The sequence below is a fragment of the Amblyomma maculatum genome, chromosome 3 (genome assembly GCF_055883805.1).
Source record: "Amblyomma maculatum isolate TAMU_Amacu chromosome 3, ASM5588380v1, whole genome shotgun sequence".
In the NCBI taxonomy this organism is placed as follows: Eukaryota; Metazoa; Arthropoda; class Arachnida; order Ixodida; family Ixodidae; genus Amblyomma; species Amblyomma maculatum.
This window is the reverse complement of record NC_139346.1, coordinates 188,455,153-188,477,051: the sequence shown is the minus strand read 5'-3', so window position 1 is coordinate 188,477,051 and position 21,899 is coordinate 188,455,153. Positions and strand designations below refer to the sequence as shown.

Below are 21,899 nucleotides of genomic sequence, written 5' to 3'. Positions count from 1 at the left end.
AAAATATTTTCGGAACAAAAAATTGTAAATTGCAATGCGGGCTGTTTACTAGACAAATAATTCTACACTGCTGTGCTGTGCTCTGGCTGAATACATTTTACAGTCATGGTAAATATGACACGTGCAAACTTTAGACTTTGTCCAGGAAATAAGAGCTAATTGTATTGTGGATTGAACGCTGTATACATATGCAGCTGCTAACTGTCCCATCCCCGGAACACGGAACATAGCTGTCCTGACCCTTCGGGTATCTGGAGCAGTAAACGCACGCAAATACTCAATGAGACCCATATGCCATAGGTTTTTAGGGCCTACAAAACAAGCGGATGTCAAATTCCAATCAGATTACTGACACCTATGGGCGTTCCCTTCTCTTACCAGATGCCGCAAAAATAAGACCATTATTCTGGCGGAACTACAAGACTAGTAGGCTAGACCCACAAGCCCAATGTCAATAATCTGATAGGATATTGTTTTTGTGTGTGTGATTTTTTAGTTTTTTGCGGCGGGATGTAACCTATGGAGAACAAACAAGTTTGTAGCATATTTACTCAATTGCTCTGTGCTATCGTGTGAAGTGTACCAACTTGCGGCTGATTAACGGAAAAGTTTAACACTTGAATGTATTTTTTATCTTTTCTTTAAATTTTTTTTTTGAAATCCTATCAACGTATTGCTATCAGTAAATCATGTTGACAAAGCATTAGTTAATTCCTTCGCTCTGACACCTGCCTCCAACCTCGAACATATATGCAGGGGACACGTAGGTTGATCACATTGCCTAATTGATTCCTTTTGTTGTCACGCCACCGGAAATAAAAAGGGAGACCGAAAGGAAAACGTAAAGGAGAACTTTCGTGGGTTACATTGAGGCCTACAAGCGGCAATGTCACTGGAGCAGCGTATGTGTCGTCTTTGCCAAAAGTAACCAGGCTGCATGTTTTGCTTGTCGCTTGATTTCTAAAGTCAACATGCAATCCCACAGTATCAAAACATGTTAAAAACTGAGGACAGGTGCTCGTCTTTACTTTGCATATGTTTAGAGCTTCAGAGGTTGTACGAATTTTCTACTACCAGACTGAGAAGGGGAGCACGCAGCCTGACTATTACTGGTCCTGTGGTAGACGAAGTCGGCGCGAGGCTCGAATGAGTCTACGCCTCGTCATGCAGCCCGAGCGACGCATGCTCATTCACGGCGGCACTTGAGGTGACAGCAACGGAAGGCTGTCATTACAGGATGCAAACCGCGGCTAACGCTATACTCCACATGTGCTGCGGGGCAAACCATCTGCAATGCCAGTAACGGGGCCCATCTATAATTCTGCCCTAAAATCACTCGGAGGCCAAGCTAATCTCTTGTGCGCGTGCATTGAAACGAGGTGCTGTATTAAGCTCCTTCCTTGCTAAAATCTACGCTCGATTGCGAGGAAGGCAATGATTTCAGGTACAATCCTTCCCTAAAATAATGAACTGCAATTTGAAGTCACTGGTGGTATGCGAGACGTGACGGATATCATGACGTGTTGATGCTTCGACTGTTCATATCCCACAAATCGCCAATATAAACACAGTTGGCTGAGGGGCTGAATGAAACTTTCAACGTAGAACAAGCTGCAGAGTTTGAGCATAGCTCTCCTGCACTCATTTCTGGATCTAGCGTCGTCTTCATCGTTGCCTTCAATACGGATGATCACACACGACTGCTTTGATGAGGACTCTAATGTAGAATTCAACAGACACAGGGATTATATCATTCGAAGTACTAACTGCCAACAAGTAAATTAATTTACATGGGTGTTTATAATATGGCTTAAGGCAAGCTTGAGTAAGAAAAAAACTGCCTACAAAGGAGTCATTTGGATGACAATAATGGACGTTTTTTTAAGAAATGGCGTGCTCTTAGATACGTTGATTAAACGTGCAGAGAAAGGTTGAAACGCGAAGTATATAAGAGTTGAAAGGGGCCCCTTTTTTGTATGCAGTTGGGAGTTTATTAGCACTTTGGCAACCGAGGTCAAAGTGCACCAAAGCGATGTTTGATGTGCGAGAATTGGGGGAAGAATGATCCGCTGTGTGTCAATACTGACACTAAAACTCCAGTTTAAATGGCTGGAATCGACGGATAAATAAAATTCATATGGAAGCTAATAGCTTGAACTTGGCACGTACAAGAGGGCGAGGAGTTTCCTCCTACCGTGCTTGGTTAACGACGCGCTCTTTTCAGTGCCAGGTTACCCCATTTCAAGTAGTTACCCTGAATGAAAGGATTGGACCATGTTATGTTCAACCACTGAAAGTGGACCACTACATCGCTCGCATTGCGGTGGCTACGTTCCTAAAAGGAAACAAAATTGTGTTACATGTGTATGTGTGCAATTCGTAATCGCGAATGCACGACTTCATAAAATCAATTTTTGTGACGGGAATCCTTTTCATTTTATAGTTGACCAGATGCAATTTGTCTAGCAAGCGGTTCGAATCGAGCTGTCATACGTACGTGGGCGCTCATTTGTTTTTGTACTTTGGCAGGAAAAGGGGACCCTTATAATGTGCAGTAATGAAGGGCTTGATGCAAGAAAATAATTTACATATAGTAAAAAAGTTAAACTCGAGTAATGCTTGGTGCCAAAAATGTGGGGTTACAGCTGAATGCAGGGTATGTATACGAGGTGTGTAAAGTGTATAGTGCGATTTTTTTTTCAAGTGTATAAATATGGCTGTAAGCGGCGCTGTAAGGGGCTGTAAGCTGCGTCAGCTACACACAAGTCGGCATGGTCACTCCACCAGTGCCAATGTTGTGGAAAGCAAAACATTAAAAAAAATGTAAGCTTGTAAGAGTTGGTAACTAATATTTTTTTTTCGTGATAACTGTTCGAAAATTTGTTTTTATGTAACGAAGAGCATGCAAGAGCGCAAGGCGAACTGTAGTTGTATGAAGGAAATGTAAGTGATCCTAAATTAGTTGCAAGCTCTTCAAAAAAAAAAAAAAAAAAAACGTTCTCACTGCATGATGGAACAATAACCGGCCGAATAGCAAGGTTCTTTGGCTCGCACGAAAATAAAATATGGCTGCACAAGAACTCGAGAACTCAAGCAAAAATGTGTGGAAGCCACGGAAAGGCTATAAATGCAGCATGAGGAGCCCTGAACTCCTTGCACGCACAGCAGCGTGCGAGCAAACAAAAGCAAAGGAGAAAGACAAATTGCATTATCTAGCAATCAACGCACGTATACCTTCATTGATGAAACTGTGGATATGTAATTATTTGTGTCGGTAGATGTCCCACTTCAAACCATCAGTGCATGTGCAGTTTGTTCGGCCTTTGACGACTTTTCAGTGTTCCAGTTGAACGTTATTAAAACCATCGGCAACTGGTAGCAACACGACTAGTGTAAAGACGAAGACAAGTGACAAAAAAATAGCACATTCATATTTTAATGAAGGCTGAGCTGTCCATGGTTTTGTTGGTGACGCTCTGGACTGGCTGCACTGTCGGAAGCAAATGGGGAGTTTCCCACGTGAACTTCGACTAAGCTACATCCTCTACCCCACGGCACAGCCACACTTGGTGTCGAGATGGCCTCCGGGGTTACAGCAGCCTTGTCAGTCTTCTCGTTCCGATAAGTCGCCCTCCTGCTTATCGAAAACGCAGAAAACATGACGCTGCGATGCAGCGCAGTCGAAGCTTCCGACAGTACAGTGCGGCTTGCAGAAAATATGCAGTGTGCACGACCCGTAGTGTCATCTTTCCAGATGCCACCACCGGCCGAATGCACTACTGCAAGTGACTCAAGTATGATAAAGCCGAGTCCAGCACACCTGCAAGGAGAAAAAAAAAGATGTAGGTAACCTGTAGACACACAATCGTACCGCATTCTTGCATACTCACCGTGTCAGCAAGGTAAGCGCCACGGTGGTACGCCAGAGAAAATGGCAGAACCAGCCTGAGGCACCGAAATAAGAAAACACGTACTGACCTTGGCTGCGACGGAAACACGACGTGCCGCAGACCGCAGGCAGCGTCCGTTCTTCAGAGTTGCTGGACGGGGTGGCGAGAATACCGAATGCCGTGCGCGGTCGTAAACCATATGCCGGTCAAAGGACACTTGCGCTCGCCAGTCCGATGACTCGCCATAATGGCTTCGCAGCAACGGCGTTCGGAACGAGTATTTTGCTCATTAACGCAAACGGCAGCGGGCTTGCATACATTAACGCCTTTGAGGCAGCGAGCAAAGCTGACTAGTCAATGTGACGTTTTTCGCCAATCATACACGACGCGACACAACCCGCGGAGGAGTTAGAACCCGGCAGCCACGTCGAGCCGCGCTGCCTCGAACCCGAAGCAGAGGACTTTGTAAACACGGAGAAGTAGCTACCTGCAGGAATAAAATGGCGCAAAAGACGGGTGCGTACCACGACTATAGGGTCTGTACACGATTGTGAATGCCAGAGTAAATGGTTCAGTTTTAACAATGTCTTGTAGTTGTGGATTAATCCTGATGACACCACAAATTGGACACGAAGATGGAATACCGAAAATGACTAAGTAAAGACGAAGCAGAGCGACGGCACCAGATATAAAGAAGCAAGACGACTCGGCGTTGGGAAGCACCCAAGAGCAGACAAACAACCTCCTGCTTCTCAGGTTAGGCCAAATAAGCATGGACGAACATTTGTGATTTTGATGCGCGCGTAGACGCCGCATCATTGTCCAGGCGTTGGAATTGATGACATACGTGATTCGAGTATAACAGTTGCAGATGACATAAGATGACAACAGCAGGATAACGACGTTGATGCATTTCGCACTGCCGATTTTGATCCGCGCGTAGACGCTTTTCATTGACCCAGCGAAATACGCGATGCCATACGTGTTTCGAGAACAACATGACTGCTGTTGACAGAAGATGACAACAGCAGGACAACGATGATGCATCTCACATACCCGATTTTGATCCGTACGTAGACCATTCATTGATCCAGCGATGGAAGCGATGCCATACGTGATTCGAGAACATGATTGCGGTTGACAGAAGATGACAACAGCAAGACAACGACGTTGATGAATCTCGCATGACCGATTTTGATCCGTGCGTACACTTTTCATTGACCCAGCGATGGAAGCGATGTCATACGTGATTCGAGAACAACATGATTGCTGTTGATAGAAGATGACAACAGCAGGAGAACGATGTTGATGAATCTCGCATTGCCGACTTTGATCCGTGCGTAGACACGCTTCATTGACCCTGCGAAAAACGCGATGCCATACGTGTTTCGAGAACAACATAACCGCTGTTGACCGAAGATGACAACAGCAGGACAACGACGTTGATGCATCTCGCATATCCGATTTTGATCCGTGCGTAGACACATTCATCGATACAGCGATGGAAGCGATGCTATACGTGATGATCGAGAACAACATGATTGCTGTTGACAGAAGATGACAACAGCAAGACAACGACGTTGATGAATCTCGCATGCAGATTTTGATCCGTGCGTAGACACTTCATTGACCCAGCGATGGTCGCGATGCCATTCGTGATTCGAGAACAACATGGTTGCTGTTGACAGAAGATGGCAACAGCAAGAAAACGACGTTGATGAATCTCCCATATACGAATTTGATCCGTGCGTAGACACGTTTCATTAATCCAGCGATAGACGTGATATCATACGTGATTCGAGAACAACGTGATTGCTGTTGACAGAAGCTGACAACAGCATTAAGATAACGACGTTGATGAATCTCGCATCGCAGATTTTGATCCGTGCGTAGACATTTTTCATTGACCCTGCGATGGTCGCGATGCCATTCGTGATTCGAGAACAACGTGATTGCGGTTGACAGAAGATGACAACAGCAAGACAACGTCGTTGGTGAATCTCGCATCGCCGATTTTGATCCGTGCGTAGACATTTCATTGACCCAGCGTTGGTCGCCATGCCATTCGTGATTCGAGAACAACATGATTGCTGTTGACAGAAGATGACAACAGCAAGACGACGTTGATGAATCTCGCATCGCCGATTTTGATCCGTGCGTAGACACTTTTCATTGACCCAGCGATGGACGCGATGTCATACGTGATTCGAGAACAATATGATTGCTGTTGAAAGATGACAACAGCAAGACAACGACGTTGATGAATCTCGCATCGCCGATTTTGATCCGTGCGTAGACACTTCATTGACCCAGCGATGGCGATGCCATACGTGATTCGAGAACAACATGATTGCTGTTGACAGAAGATGACAACAGCAAGGCAACGACGTTGATGAATCTCGCATCGCCGATTTTGATCCGTGCGTAGACACTTTTAATTGACCCAGCGATGGACGCGATGTCATACGTGATTCGAGAACAACATGATTGCTGTTGACAGAAGATGACAACAGCAAGACAACGACGTTGATGAATCTCGCATCGCCGATTTTGATCCGTGCGTAGACACTTTCCATTGACCCAGCGATGGACGCGATGTCATACGTGATTCGAGAACAACATGATTGCTGTTGACAGAAGATGACAACAGCAAGACAACGACGTTGATGAATCTCGCATCGCCGATTTTGATCCGTGCGTAGACACTTTTCATTGACGCAGCGATGGACGCGATGTCATACGTGATTCCAGAACATGATTGCTGTTGACAGAAGATGACAACAGCAAGACAACGACGTTGATGAATCTCGCATCGCCGATTTTGATCCGTGCGTAGACACTTTTCATTGACCCAGCGATGGACGCGATGTCATACGTGATTCGAGGATAACATGATTGCTGTTGACAGAAGATGACAACAGCAAGACAACGACGTTGATGAATCTCGCATCGCCGATTTTGATCCGTGCGTAGACACTTTTCATTGACCCAGCGATGGACGCGATGCCATACGTCATTCGAGAACAACATGATTGCTGTTGACAGAAGATGACAACAGCAAGACAACGACGTTGAATCTCGCATCGCCGATTTTGATCCGTGCGTAGATACGTTTCATTAATCCAGCGATAGACGTGACATCATATGTGATTCGAGAACAACGTGATTGCTGTTGACAGAAGCTGACAACAGCATTAAGATAACGACGTTGATGAATCTCGCATCGCCGATTTTGATCCGTGCGTAGACATTTTTCATTGACCCAGCGATGGTCGCGATGCCATTCGTGATTCGAGAACATGATTCGGTTGACAGAAGATGACAACAGCAAGACAACGACGTTGATGAATCTCGCATGGCCGATTTTGATCCGTGCGTACACTTTTCATTGACCCAGCGATGGAAGCGATGTCATACGTGATTCGAGAACAACATGATTGCTGTTGACAGAAGATGACAACAGCAGGAGAACGATGTTGATGAATCTCGCATTGCCGACTTTGATCCGTGCGTAGACACGCTTCATTGACCCTGCGAAAAACGCGATGCCATACGTGTTTCGAGAACAACATAACTGCTGTTGACCGAAGATGACAACAGCAGGACAACGACGTTGATGCATCTCGCATATCCGATTTTGATCCGTGCGTAGGCACATCCTTTGATCCAGCGATGGCAGCGATGTCATACGTGATTCGAGAACGACATGATTGCTGTCGACAAAAGATGACAACAGCAGGAGAACGATGTCGATGAATCTCGCATTGCCGACTTTGATCCGTGCGTAGACACGTTTCATTGACCCAGTGAAAAACGCGATGCCATACGTGTTTCGAGAACAACATGACTGCTGTTGACAGAAGATGACAACAGCAGGACAACGACGTTGATGCATCTCGCATATCCGATTTTGATCCGTGCGTAGACACATTCATTGATACAGCGATGGAAGCGATGCCATACGTGATGATCGAGAACAACATGATTGCTGTTGACAGAAGATGACAACAGCAAGACAACGACGTTGATGAATCTCGCATGCAGATTTTGATCCGTGCGTAGACACTTCATTGACCCAGCGATGGTCGCGATGCCATTCGTGATTCGAGAACAACATGGTTGCTGTTGACAGAAGATGGCAACAGCAAGAAAACGACGTTGATGAATCTCCCATATACGAATTTGATCCGTGCGTAGACAGGTTTCATTAATCCAGCGATAGACGCGATATCATACGTGATTCGAGAACAACGTGATTGCTGTTGACAGAAGCTGACAACAGCATTAAGATAACGACGTTGATGAATCTCGCATCGCCGATTTTGATCCGTGCGTAGACATTTTTCATTGACCCTGCGATGGTCGCGATGCCATTCGTGATTCGAGAACAACGTGATTGCGGTTGACAGAAGATGACAACAGCAAGACAACGTCGTTGGTGAATCTCGCATCGCCGATTTTGATCCGTGCGTAGACATTTCATTGACCCAGCGTTGGTCGCCATGCCATTCGTGATTCGAGAACAACATGATTGCTGTTGACAGAAGATGACAACAGCAAGACGACGTTGATGAATCTCGCATCGCCGATTTTGATCCGTGCGTAGACACTTTTCATTGACCCAGCAATGGACGCGATGTCATTCGTGATTCGAGAACAACATGATTGCTGTTGACAGAAGATGACAACAGCAAGACGACGTTGATGAATCTCGCATCGCCGATTTTGATCCGTGCGTAGACACTTTTCATTGACCCAGCGATGGACGCGATGTCATACGTGATTCGAGAACAATATGATTGCTGTTGACAGATGACAACAGCAAGACAACGACGTTGATGAATCTCGCATCGCCGATTTTGATCCGTGCGTAGACACTTTTCATTGACCCAGCGATGGCGATGCCATACGTGATTCGAGAACAACATGATTGCTGTTGACAGAAGATGACAACAGCAAGGCAACGACGTTGATGAATCTCGCATCGCCGATTTTGATCCGTGCGTAGACACTTTTCATTGACCCAGCGATGGACGCGATGTCATACGTGATTCGAGAACAACATGATTGCTGTTGACAGAAGATGACAACAGCAAGACAACGACGTTGATGAATCTCGCATCGCCGATTTTGATCCGTGCGTAGACACTTTCCATTGACCCAGCGATGGACGCGATGTCATACGTGATTCGAGAACAACATGATTGCTGTTGACAGAAGATGACAACAGCAAGACAACGACGTTGATGAATCTCGCATCGCCGATTTTGATCCGTGCGTAGACACTTTTCATTGACGCAGCGATGGACGCGATGTCATACGTGATTCCAGAACATGATTGCTGTTGACAGAAGATGACAACAGCAAGACAACGACGTTGATGAATCTCGCATCGCCGATTTTGATCCGTGCGTAGACACTTTTCATTGACCCAGCGATGGACGCGATGTCATACGTGATTCGAGAATAACATGATTGCTGTTGACAGAAGATGACAACAGCAAGACAACGACGTTGATGAATCTCGCATCGCCGATTTTGATCCGTGCGTAGACACTTTTCATTGACCCAGCGATGGACGCGATGCCATACGTCATTCGAGAACAACATGATTGCTGTTGACAGAAGATAACAACAGCAAGACAACGACGTTGAATCTCGCATCGCCGATTTTGATCCGTGCGTAGACACGTTTCATTAATCCAGCGATAGACGTGACATCATATGTGATTCGAGAACAACGTGATTGCTGTTGACAGAAGCTGACAACAGCATTAAGATAACGACGTTGATGAATCTCGCATCGCCGATTTTGATCCGTGCGTAGACATTTTTCATTGACCCTGCGATGGTCACGATGCCATTCGTGATTCGAGAACAACGTGATTGCGGTTGACAGAAGATGACAACAGCAAGACAACGTCGTTGATGAATCTCGCATCGCCGATTTTGATCCGTGCGTAGACACTTTTCATTGACCCAGCGATTGTCGCGATGCCATTCGTGATTCGAGAACAACATGATTGCTGTTGACAGAAGATGACAACAGCAAGACGACGTTGATGAATCTCGCATCGCCGATTTTAATCCGTGTGTAGACACTTTTCATTGACCCAGCGATGGACGCGATGTCATACGTGATTCGAGAACAACATGATTGCTGTTGACAGAAGATGACAACAGCAAGACAACGACGTTGATGAATCTCGCATCGCCGATTTTGATCCGTGCGTAGACACTTTTCATTGACCCAGCGATGGACGCGATGTCATACGTGATTCGAGAACAACATGATTGCTGTTGACAGAAGATGACAACAGCAAGACAACGACGTTGATGAATCTCGCATCGCCGATTTTGATCCGTGCGTAGACACTTTTCAATGACCCAGCGATGGACGCGATGCCATACGTGATTCGAGAACAACATGATTGCTGTTGACAGAAGATGACAACAGCAAGACAACGACGTTGAATCTCGCATCGCCGATTTTGATCCGTGCGTAGACACTTTTCATTGACCCAGCGATGGACGCGATGCCATACGTGATTCGAGAACAACATGATTGCTGTTGACAGAAGATGACAACAGCAAGACAACGACGTTGATGAATCTCGCATCGCCGATTTTGATCCGTGCGTAGACACTTTTCATTGACCCAGCGATGGACGCGATGCCATACGTGATTCGAGAACAACATGATTGCTGTTGACAGAAGATGACAACAGCAAGGCAACGACGTTGATGAATCTCGCATCGCCGATTTTGATCCGTGCGTAGACATTTTTCATTGACCCAGCGATGGTCGCGATGCCATTCGTGATTCGAGAACATGATTCGGTTGACAGAAGATGACAACAGCAAGACAACGACGTTGATGAATCTCGCATGGCCGATTTTGATCCGTGCGTACACTTTTCATTGACCCAGCGATGGAAGCGATGTCATACGTGATTCGAGAACAACACGATTGCTGTTGACAGAAGATGACAACAGCAGGAGAACGATGTTGATGAATCTCGCATTGCCGACTTTGATCCGTGCGTAGACACGCTTCATTGACCCTGCGAAAAACGCGATGCCATACGTGTTTCGAGAACAACATAACTGCTGTTGACCGAAGATGACAACAGCAGGACAACGACGTTGATGCATCTCGCATATCCGATTTTGATCCGTGCGTAGGCACATCCTTTGATCCAGCGATGGCAGCGATGTCATACGTGATTCGAGAACAACATGATTGCTGTTGACAGAAGATGACAACAGCAAGGCAACGACGTTGATGAATCTCGCATCGCCGATTTTGATCCGTGCGTAGACACTTTTCATTGACCCAGCGATGGACGCGATGTCATACGTGATTCGAGAACAACATGATTGCTGTTGACAAGATGACAACAGCAAGACAACGACGTTGATGAATCTCGCATCGCCGATTTTGATCCTTGCGTAGACACTTTTCATTGACCCAGCGATGGACGCGATGTCATACGTGATTCGAGAACAACATGATTGCTGTTGACAGAAGATGACAACAGCAAGACAACGACGTTGATGAATCTCGCATCGCCGATTTTGATCCGTGCGTAGACACTTTTCATTGACCCAGCGATGGACGCGATGCCATACGTGATTCGAGAACATGATTGCTGTTGACAGAAGATGACAACAGCAAGACGACGACGTTGATGAATCTCGCATCGCCGATTTTGATCCGTGCGTAGACACTTTTCATTGACCCAGCGATGGACGCGATGCCATACGTGATTCGAGAACAACATGATTGCTGTTGACAGAAGATGACAACAGCAAGACAACGACATTGAATCTCGCATCGCCGATTTTGATCCGTGCGTAGACACTTTTCATTGACCCAGCGATGGACGCGATGTCATACGTGATTCGAGAACAACATGATTGCTGTTGACAGAAGATGACAACAGCAAGACAACGACGTTGATGAATCTCGCATCGCCGATTTTGATCCGTGCGTAGACACTTTTCATTGACCCAGCGATGGACGCGATGCCATACGTGATTCGAGAACACGATTGCTGTTGACAGAAGATGACAACAGCAAGACGACGACGTTGATGAATCTCGCATCGCCGATTTTGATCCGTGCGTAGACACTTTTCATTGACCCAGCGATGGACGCGATGCCATACGTGATTCGAGAACAACATGATTGCTGTTGACAGAAGATGACAACAGCAAGACAACGACGTTGAATCTCGCATCGCCGATTTTGATCCGTGCGTAGACACTTTTCATTTACCCAGCGATGGACGCGATGCCATACGTGATTCGAGAACATGATTTCGGTTGACAAAAGATGACAGCAGCAAGACAACGACGTTGAATCTCGCATCGCCGATTTTGATCCGTGCGTAGACACTTTCCATTGACCCAGCGATGGACGCGATGTCATACGTGATTCGAGAACAACATGATTTCTGTTGACAGAAGATGACAACAGCAAGGCAACGACGTTGATGAATCTCGCATCGCCGATTTTGATCCGTGCGTAGACACTTTTCATTGACCCAGCGATGGACGCGATGTCATACGTGATTCGAGAACATGATTCGGTTGACAGAAGATGACAACAGCAAGACAACGACGTTGATGAATCTCGCATGGCCGATTTTGATCCGTGCGTACACTTTTCATTGACCCAGCGATGGAAGCGATGTCATACGTGATTCGAGAACAACATGATTGCTGTTGACAGAAGATGACAACAGCAGGAGAACGATGTTGATGAATCTCGCATTGCCGACTTTGATCCGTGCGTAGACACGCTTCATTGACCCTGCGAAAAACGCGATGCCATACGTGTTTCGAGAACAACATAACTGCTGTTGACCGAAGATGACAACAGCAGGACAACGACGTTGATGCATCTCGCATATCCGATTTTGATCCGTGCGTAGGCACATCCTTTGATCCAGCGATGGCAGCGATGTCATACGTGATTCGAGAACGACATGATTGCTGTCGACAAAAGATGACAACAGCAGGAGAACGATGTCGATGAATCTCGCATTGCCGACTTTGATCCGTGCGTAGACACGTTTCATTGACCCAGTGAAAAACGCGATGCCATACGTGTTTCGAGAACAACATGACTGCTGTTGACAGAAGATGACAACAGCAGGACAACGACGTTGATGCATCTCGCATATCCGATTTTGATCCGTGCGTAGACACATTCATTGATACAGCGATGGAAGCGATGCCATACGTGATGATCGAGAACAACATGATTGCTGTTGACAGAAGATGACAACAGCAAGACAACGACGTTGATGAATCTCGCATGCAGATTTTGATCCGTGCGTAGACACTTCATTGACCCAGCGATGGTCGCGATGCCATTCGTGATTCGAGAACAACATGGTTGCTGTTGACAGAAGATGGCAACAGCAAGAAAACGACGTTGATGAATCTCCCATATACGAATTTGATCCGTGCGTAGACAGGTTTCATTAATCCAGCGATAGACGCGATATCATACGTGATTCGAGAACAACGTGATTGCTGTTGACAGAAGCTGACAACAGCATTAAGATAACGACGTTGATGAATCTCGCATCGCCGATTTTGATCCGTGCGTAGACATTTTTCATTGACCCTGCGATGGTCGCGATGCCATTCGTGATTCGAGAACAACGTGATTGCGGTTGACAGAAGATGACAACAGCAAGACAACGTCGTTGGTGAATCTCGCATCGCCGATTTTGATCCGTGCGTAGACATTTCATTGACCCAGCGTTGGTCGCCATGCCATTCGTGATTCGAGAACAACATGATTGCTGTTGACAGAAGATGACAACAGCAAGACGACGTTGATGAATCTCGCATCGCCGATTTTGATCCGTGCGTAGACACTTTTCATTGACCCAGCAATGGACGCGATGTCATTCGTGATTCGAGAACAACATGATTGCTGTTGACAGAAGATGACAACAGCAAGACGACGTTGATGAATCTCGCATCGCCGATTTTGATCCGTGCGTAGACACTTTTCATTGACCCAGCGATGGACGCGATGTCATACGTGATTCGAGAACAATATGATTGCTGTTGACAGATGACAACAGCAAGACAACGACGTTGATGAATCTCGCATCGCCGATTTTGATCCGTGCGTAGACACTTTTCATTGACCCAGCGATGGCGATGCCATACGTGATTCGAGAACAACATGATTGCTGTTGACAGAAGATGACAACAGCAAGGCAACGACGTTGATGAATCTCGCATCGCCGATTTTGATCCGTGCGTAGACACTTTTCATTGACCCAGCGATGGACGCGATGTCATACGTGATTCGAGAACAACATGATTGCTGTTGACAGAAGATGACAACAGCAAGACAACGACGTTGATGAATCTCGCATCGCCGATTTTGATCCGTGCGTAGACACTTTCCATTGACCCAGCGATGGACGCGATGTCATACGTGATTCGAGAACAACATGATTGCTGTTGACAGAAGATGACAACAGCAAGACAACGACGTTGATGAATCTCGCATCGCCGATTTTGATCCGTGCGTAGACACTTTTCATTGACGCAGCGATGGACGCGATGTCATACGTGATTCCAGAACATGATTGCTGTTGACAGAAGATGACAACAGCAAGACAACGACGTTGATGAATCTCGCATCGCCGATTTTGATCCGTGCGTAGACACTTTTCATTGACCCAGCGATGGACGCGATGTCATACGTGATTCGAGAATAACATGATTGCTGTTGACAGAAGATGACAACAGCAAGACAACGACGTTGATGAATCTCGCATCGCCGATTTTGATCCGTGCGTAGACACTTTTCATTGACCCAGCGATGGACGCGATGCCATACGTCATTCGAGAACAACATGATTGCTGTTGACAGAAGATAACAACAGCAAGACAACGACGTTGAATCTCGCATCGCCGATTTTGATCCGTGCGTAGACACGTTTCATTAATCCAGCGATAGACGTGACATCATATGTGATTCGAGAACAACGTGATTGCTGTTGACAGAAGCTGACAACAGCATTAAGATAACGACGTTGATGAATCTCGCATCGCCGATTTTGATCCGTGCGTAGACATTTTTCATTGACCCTGCAATGGTCACGATGCCATTCGTGATTCGAGAACAACGTGACTGCGGTTGACAGAAGATGACAACAGCAAGACAACGTCGTTGATGAATCTCGCATCGCCGATTTTGATCCGTGCGTAGACACTTTTCATTGACCCAGCGATTGTCGCGATGCCATTCGTGATTCGAGAACAACATGATTGCTGTTGACAGAAGATGACAACAGCAAGACGACGTTGATGAATCTCGCATCGCCGATTTTAATCCGTGTGTAGACACTTTTCATTGACCCAGCGATGGACGCGATGTCATACGTGATTCGAGAACAACATGATTGCTGTTGACAGAAGATGACAACAGCAAGACAACGACGTTGATGAATCTCGCATCGCCGATTTTGATCCGTGCGTAGACACTTTTCATTGACCCAGCGATGGACGCGATGCCATACGTGATTCGAGAACAACATGATTGCTGTTGACAGAAGATGACAACAGCAAGGCAACGACGTTGATGAATCTCGCATCGCCGATTTTGATCCGTGCGTAGACACTTTTCATTGACCCAGCGATGGACGCGATGCCATACGTGATTCGAGAACAACATGATTGCTGTTGACAGAAGATGACAACAACAAGACAACGACGTTGATGAATCTCGCATCGCCGATTTTGATCCGTGCGTAGACACTTTTCATTGACCCAGCGATGGACGCGATGTCATACGTGATTCGAGAACAACATGATTGCTGTTGACAGAAGATGACAACAGCAAGACAACGACGTTGATGAATCTCGCATCGCCGATTTTGATCCGTGCGTAGACACTTTTCATTGACCCAGCGATGGACGCGATGCCATACGTGATTCGAGAACAACATGATTGCTGTTGACAGAAGATGACAACAGCAAGACAACGACGTTGAATCTCGCATCGCCGATTTTGATCCGTGCGTAGACACTTTTCATTGACCCAGCGATGGACGCGATGCCATACGTGATTCGAGAACAACATGATTGCTGTTGACAGAAGATGACAACAGCAAGGCAACGACGTTGATGAATCTCGCATCGCCGATTTTGATCCGTGCGTAGACATTTTTCATTGACCCAGCGATGGTCGCGATGCCATTCGTGATTCGAGAACATGATTCGGTTGACAGAAGATGACAACAGCAAGACAACGACGTTGATGAATCTCGCATGGCCGATTTTGATCCGTGCGTACACTTTTCATTGACCCAGCGATGGAAGCGATGTCATACGTGATTCGAGAACAACACGATTGCTGTTGACAGAAGATGACAACAGCAGGAGAACGATGTTGATGAATCTCGCATTGCCGACTTTGATCCGTGCGTAGACACGCTTCATTGACCCTGCGAAAAACGCGATGCCATACGTGTTTCGAGAACAACATAACTGCTGTTGACCGAAGATGACAACAGCAGGACAACGACGTTGATGCATCTCGCATATCCGATTTTGATCCGTGCGTAGGCACATCCTTTGATCCAGCGATGGCAGCGATGTCATACGTGATTCGAGAACGACATGATTGCTGTCGACAAAAGATGACAACAGCAGGAGAACGATGTCGATGAATCTCGCATTGCCGACTTTGATCCGTGCGTAGACACGTTTCATTGACCCAGTGAAAAACGCGATGCCATACGTGTTTCGAGAACAACATGACTGCTGTTGACAGAAGATGACAACAGCAGGACAACGACGTTGATGCATCTCGCATATCCGATTTTGATCCGTGCGTAGACACATTCATTGATACAGCGATGGAAGCGATGCCATACGTGATGATCGAGAACAACATGATTGCTGTTGACAGAAGATGACAACAGCAAGACAGCGACGTTGATGAATCTCGCATGCAGATTTTGATCCGTGCGTAGACACTTCATTGACCCAGCGATGGTCGCGATGCCATTCGTGATTCGAGAACAACATGGTTGCTGTTGACAGAAGATGGCAACAGCAAGAAAACGACGTTGATGAATCTCCCATATACGAATTTGATCCGTGCGTAGACACGTTTCATTAATCCAGCGATAGACGTGATATCATACGTGATTCGAGAACAACGTGATTGCTGTTGACAGAAGCTGGCAACAGCATTAAGATAACGACGTTGATGAATCTCGCATCGCCGATTTTGATCCGTGCGTAGACATTTTTCATTGACCCAGCGTTGGTCGCCATGCCATTCGTGATTCGAGAACAACATGATTGCTGTTGACAGAAGATGACAACAGCAAGACGACGTTGATGAATCTCGCATCGCCGATTTTGATCCGTGCGTAGACACTTTTCATTGACCCAGCGATGGACGCGATGTCATACGTGATTCGAGAACAATATGATTGCTGTTGACAGATGACAACAGCAAGACAACGACGTTGATGAATCTCGCATCGCCGATTTTGATCCGTGCGTAGACACTTTTAATTGACCCAGCGATGGCGATGCCATACGTGATTCGAGAACAACATGATTGCTGTTGACAGAAGATGTCAACAGCAAGGCAACGACGTTGATGAATCTCGCATCGCCGATTTTGATCCGTGCGTAGACACTTTTCATTGACCCAGCGATGGACGCGATGTCATACGTGATTCGAGAACAACATGATTGCTGTTGACAGAAGATGACAACAGCAAGACAACGACGTTGATGAATCTCGCATCGCCGATTTTGATCCGTGCGTAGACACTTTCCATTGACCCAGCGATGGACGCGATGTCATACGTGATTCGAGAACAACATGATTGCTGTTGACAGAAGATGACAACAGCAAGACAACGACGTTGATGAATCTCGCATCGCCGATTTTGATCCGTGCGTAGACACTTCATTGACGCAGCGATGGACGCGATGTCATACGTGATTCCAGAACATGATTGCTGTTGACAGAAGATGACAACAGCAAGACAACGACGTTGATGAATCTCGCATCGCCGATTTTGATCCGTGCGTAGACACTTTTCATTGACCCAGCGATGGACGCGATGCCATACGTCATTCGAGAACAACATGATTGCTGTTGACAGAAGATGACAACAGCAAGACAACGACGTTGAATCTCGCATCGCCGATTTTGATCCGTGCGTAGACACGTTTCATTAATCCAGCGATAGACGTGACATCATATGTGATTCGAGAACAACGTGATTGCTGTTGACAGAAGCTGACAACAGCATTAAGATAACGACGTTGATGAATCTCGCATCGCCGATTTTGATCCGTGCGTAGACATTTTTCATTGACCCTGCGATGGTCACGATGCCATTCGTGATTCGAGAACAACGTGATTGCGGTTGACAGAAGATGACAACAGCAAGACAACGTCGTTGATGAATCTCGCATCGCCGATTTTGATCCGTGCGTAGACACTTTTCATTGACCCAGCGATTGTCGCGATGCCATTCGTGATTCGAGAACAACATGATTGCTGTTGACAGAAGATGACAACAGCAAGACGACGTTGATGAATCTCGCATCGCCGATTTTAATCCGTGTGTAGACACTTTTCATTGACCCAGCGATGGACGCGATGTCATACGTGATTCGAGAACAACATGATTGCTGTTGACAGAAGATGACAACAGCAAGACAACGACGTTGATGGATCTCGCATCGCCGATTTTGATCCGTGCGTAGACACTTTTCATTGACCCAGCGATGGACGCGATGCCATACGTGATTCGAGAACAACATGATTGCTGTTGACAGAAGATGACAACAGCAAGGCAACGACGTTGATGAATCTCGCATCGCCGATTTTGATCCGTGCGTAGACACTTTTCATAGACCCAGCGATATGGACGCGATGCCATACGTGATTCGAGAACAACATGATTGCTGTTGACAGAAGATGACAACAACAAGACAACGACGTTGATGAATCTCGCACCGCCGATTTTGATCCGTGCGTAGACACTTTTCATTGACCCAGCGATGGACGCGATGTCATACGTAATTCGAGAACAACATGATTGCTGTTGACAGAAGATGACAACAGCAAGACAACGACGTTGATGAATCTCGCATCGCCGATTTTGATCCGTGCGTAGACACTTTTCATTGACCCAGCGATGGACGCGATGCCATACGTGATTCGAGAACATGATTGCTGTTGACAGAAGATGACAACAGCAAGACAACGACGTTGATGAATCTCGCATCGCCGATTTTGATCCGTGCGTAGACACTTTTCATTGACCCAGCGATGGACGCGATGCCATACGTGATTCGAGAACAACATGATTGCTGTTGACAGAAGATGACAACAGCAAGACAACGACGTTGAATCTCGCATCGCCGATTTTGATCCGTGCGTAGACACTTTTCATTGACCCAGCGATGGACGCGATGCCATACGTGATTCGAGAACAACATGATTGCTGTTGACAGAAGATGACAACAGCAAGACAACGACGTTGATGAATCTCGCATCGCCGATTTTGATCCGTGCGTAGACACTTTTCATTGACCCAGCGATGGACGCGATGCCATACGTGATTCGAGAACAACATGATTGCTGTTGACAGAAGATGACAACAGCAAGGCAACGACGTTGATGAATCTCGCATCGCCGATTTTGATCCGTGCGTAGACACTTTTCATTGACCCAGCGATGGACGCGATGTCATACGTGATTCGAGAACAACATGATTGCTGTTGACAAGATGACAACAGCAAGACAACGACGTTGATGAATCTCGCATCGCCGATTTTGATCCTTGCGTAGACACTTTTCATTGACCCAGCGATGGACGCGATGTCATACGTGATTCGAGAACAACATGATTGCTGTTGACAGAAGATGACAACAGCAAGACAACGACGTTGATGAATCTCGCATCGCCGATTTTGATCCGTGCGTAGACACTTTTCATTGACCCAGCGATGGACGCGATGCCATACGTGATTCGAGAACATGATTGCTGTTGACAGAAGATGACAACAGCAAGACGACGACGTTGATGAATCTCGCATCGCCGATTTTGATCCGTGCGTAGACACTTTTCATTGACCCAGCGATGGACGCGATGCCATACGTGATTCGAGAACAACATGATTGCTGTTGACAGAAGATGACAACAGCAAGACAACGACGTTGAATCTCGCATCGCCGATTTTGATCCGTGCGTAGACACTTTTCATTTACCCAGCGATGGACGCGATGCCATACGTGATTCGAGAACATGATTTCGGTTGACAAAAGATGACAGCAGCAAGACAACGACGTTGAATCTCGCATCGCCGATTTTGATCCGTGCGTAGACACTTTCCATTGACCCAGCGATGGACGCGATGTCATACGTGATTCGAGAACAACATGATTTCTGTTGACAGAAGATGACAACAGCAAGGCAACGACGTTGATGAATCTCGCATCGCCGATTTTGATCCGTGCGTAGACACTTTTCATTGACCCAGCGATGGACGCGATGTCATACGTGATTCGAGAACAACATGATTGCTGTTGACAGAAGATGACAACAACAAGACAACGACGTTGATGAATCTCGCATCACCGATTTTGATCCGTATGTAGACACTTTTCATTCACCCAGCGATGGACGCGATGTCATACGTGATTCGAGAACAACATGATTGCTGTTGACAGAAGATGACAACAGCAAGACAACGACGTTGATGAATCTCGCATCGCCGATTTTGATCCGTGCGTACACTTTTCATTGACCCAGCGATGGAAGCGATGTCATACGTGATTCGAGAACAACATGATTGCTGTTGATAGAATATGACAACAGCAGGAGAAAGATGTTGATGAATCTCGCATTGCCGACTTTGATCCGTGCGTAGACACGCTTCATTGACCCTGCGAAAAACGCGATGCCATACGTGTTTCGAGAACAACATAACTGCTGTTGACCGAAGATGACAACAGCAGGACAACGACGTTGATGCATCTCGCATATCCGATTTTGATCCGTGCGTAGACACATTCATCGATACAGCGATGGAAGCGATGCCATACGTGATGATCGAGAACAACATGATTGCTGTTGACAGAAGATGACAACAGCAAGACAACGACGTTGATGAATCTCGCATGCAGATTTTGATCCGTGCGTAGACACTTCATTGACCCAGCGATGGTCGCGATGCCATTCGTGATTCGAGAACAACATGGTTGCTGTTGACAGAAGATGGCAACAGCAAGAAAACGACGTTGATGAATCTCCCATATACGAATTTGATCCGTGCGTAGACACGTTTCATTAATCCAGCGATAGACGTGATACCATACGTGATTCGAGAACAACGTGATTGCTGTTGACAGAAGCTGACAACAGCATTAAGATAACGACGTTGATGAATCTCACATCGCAGATTTTGATCCGTGCGTAGACATTTTTCATTGACCCTGCGATGGTCGCGATGCCATTCGTGATTCGAGAACAACGTGATTGCGGTTGACAGAAGATGACAACAGCAAGACAACGTCGTTGGTGAATCTCACATCGCCGATTTTAATCCGTGTGTAGACACTTTTCATTGACCCAGCGATGGACGCGATGTCATACGTGATTCGAGAACAACATGATTGCTGTTGACAGAAGATGACAACAGCAAGACGACGTTGATGAATCTCGCATCGCCGATTTTGATCCGTGCGTAGACACTTTTCATTGACCCAGCGATGGACGCGATGTCATACGTGATTCGAGAACAATATGATTGCTGTTGACAGATGACAACAGCAAGACAACGACGTTGATGAATCTCGCATCGCCGATTTTGATCCGTGCGTAGACACTTTTCATTGACCCAGCGATGGCGATGCCATACGTGATTCGAGAACAACATGATTGCTGTTGACAGAAGATGACAACAGCAAGGCAACGACGTTGA

The 21,899-nt window shown here is 46.4% G+C and overlaps 1 protein-coding gene across 5 annotated transcripts in view; it reads right to left on the bottom strand.

Moving 5' to 3' along the window:
- Positions 1-21,899, bottom strand: part of LOC146197217 (uncharacterized) — a 129,869-nt gene that overhangs the window by 98,334 nt on the left and 9,636 nt on the right. The window lies entirely within an intron of this gene.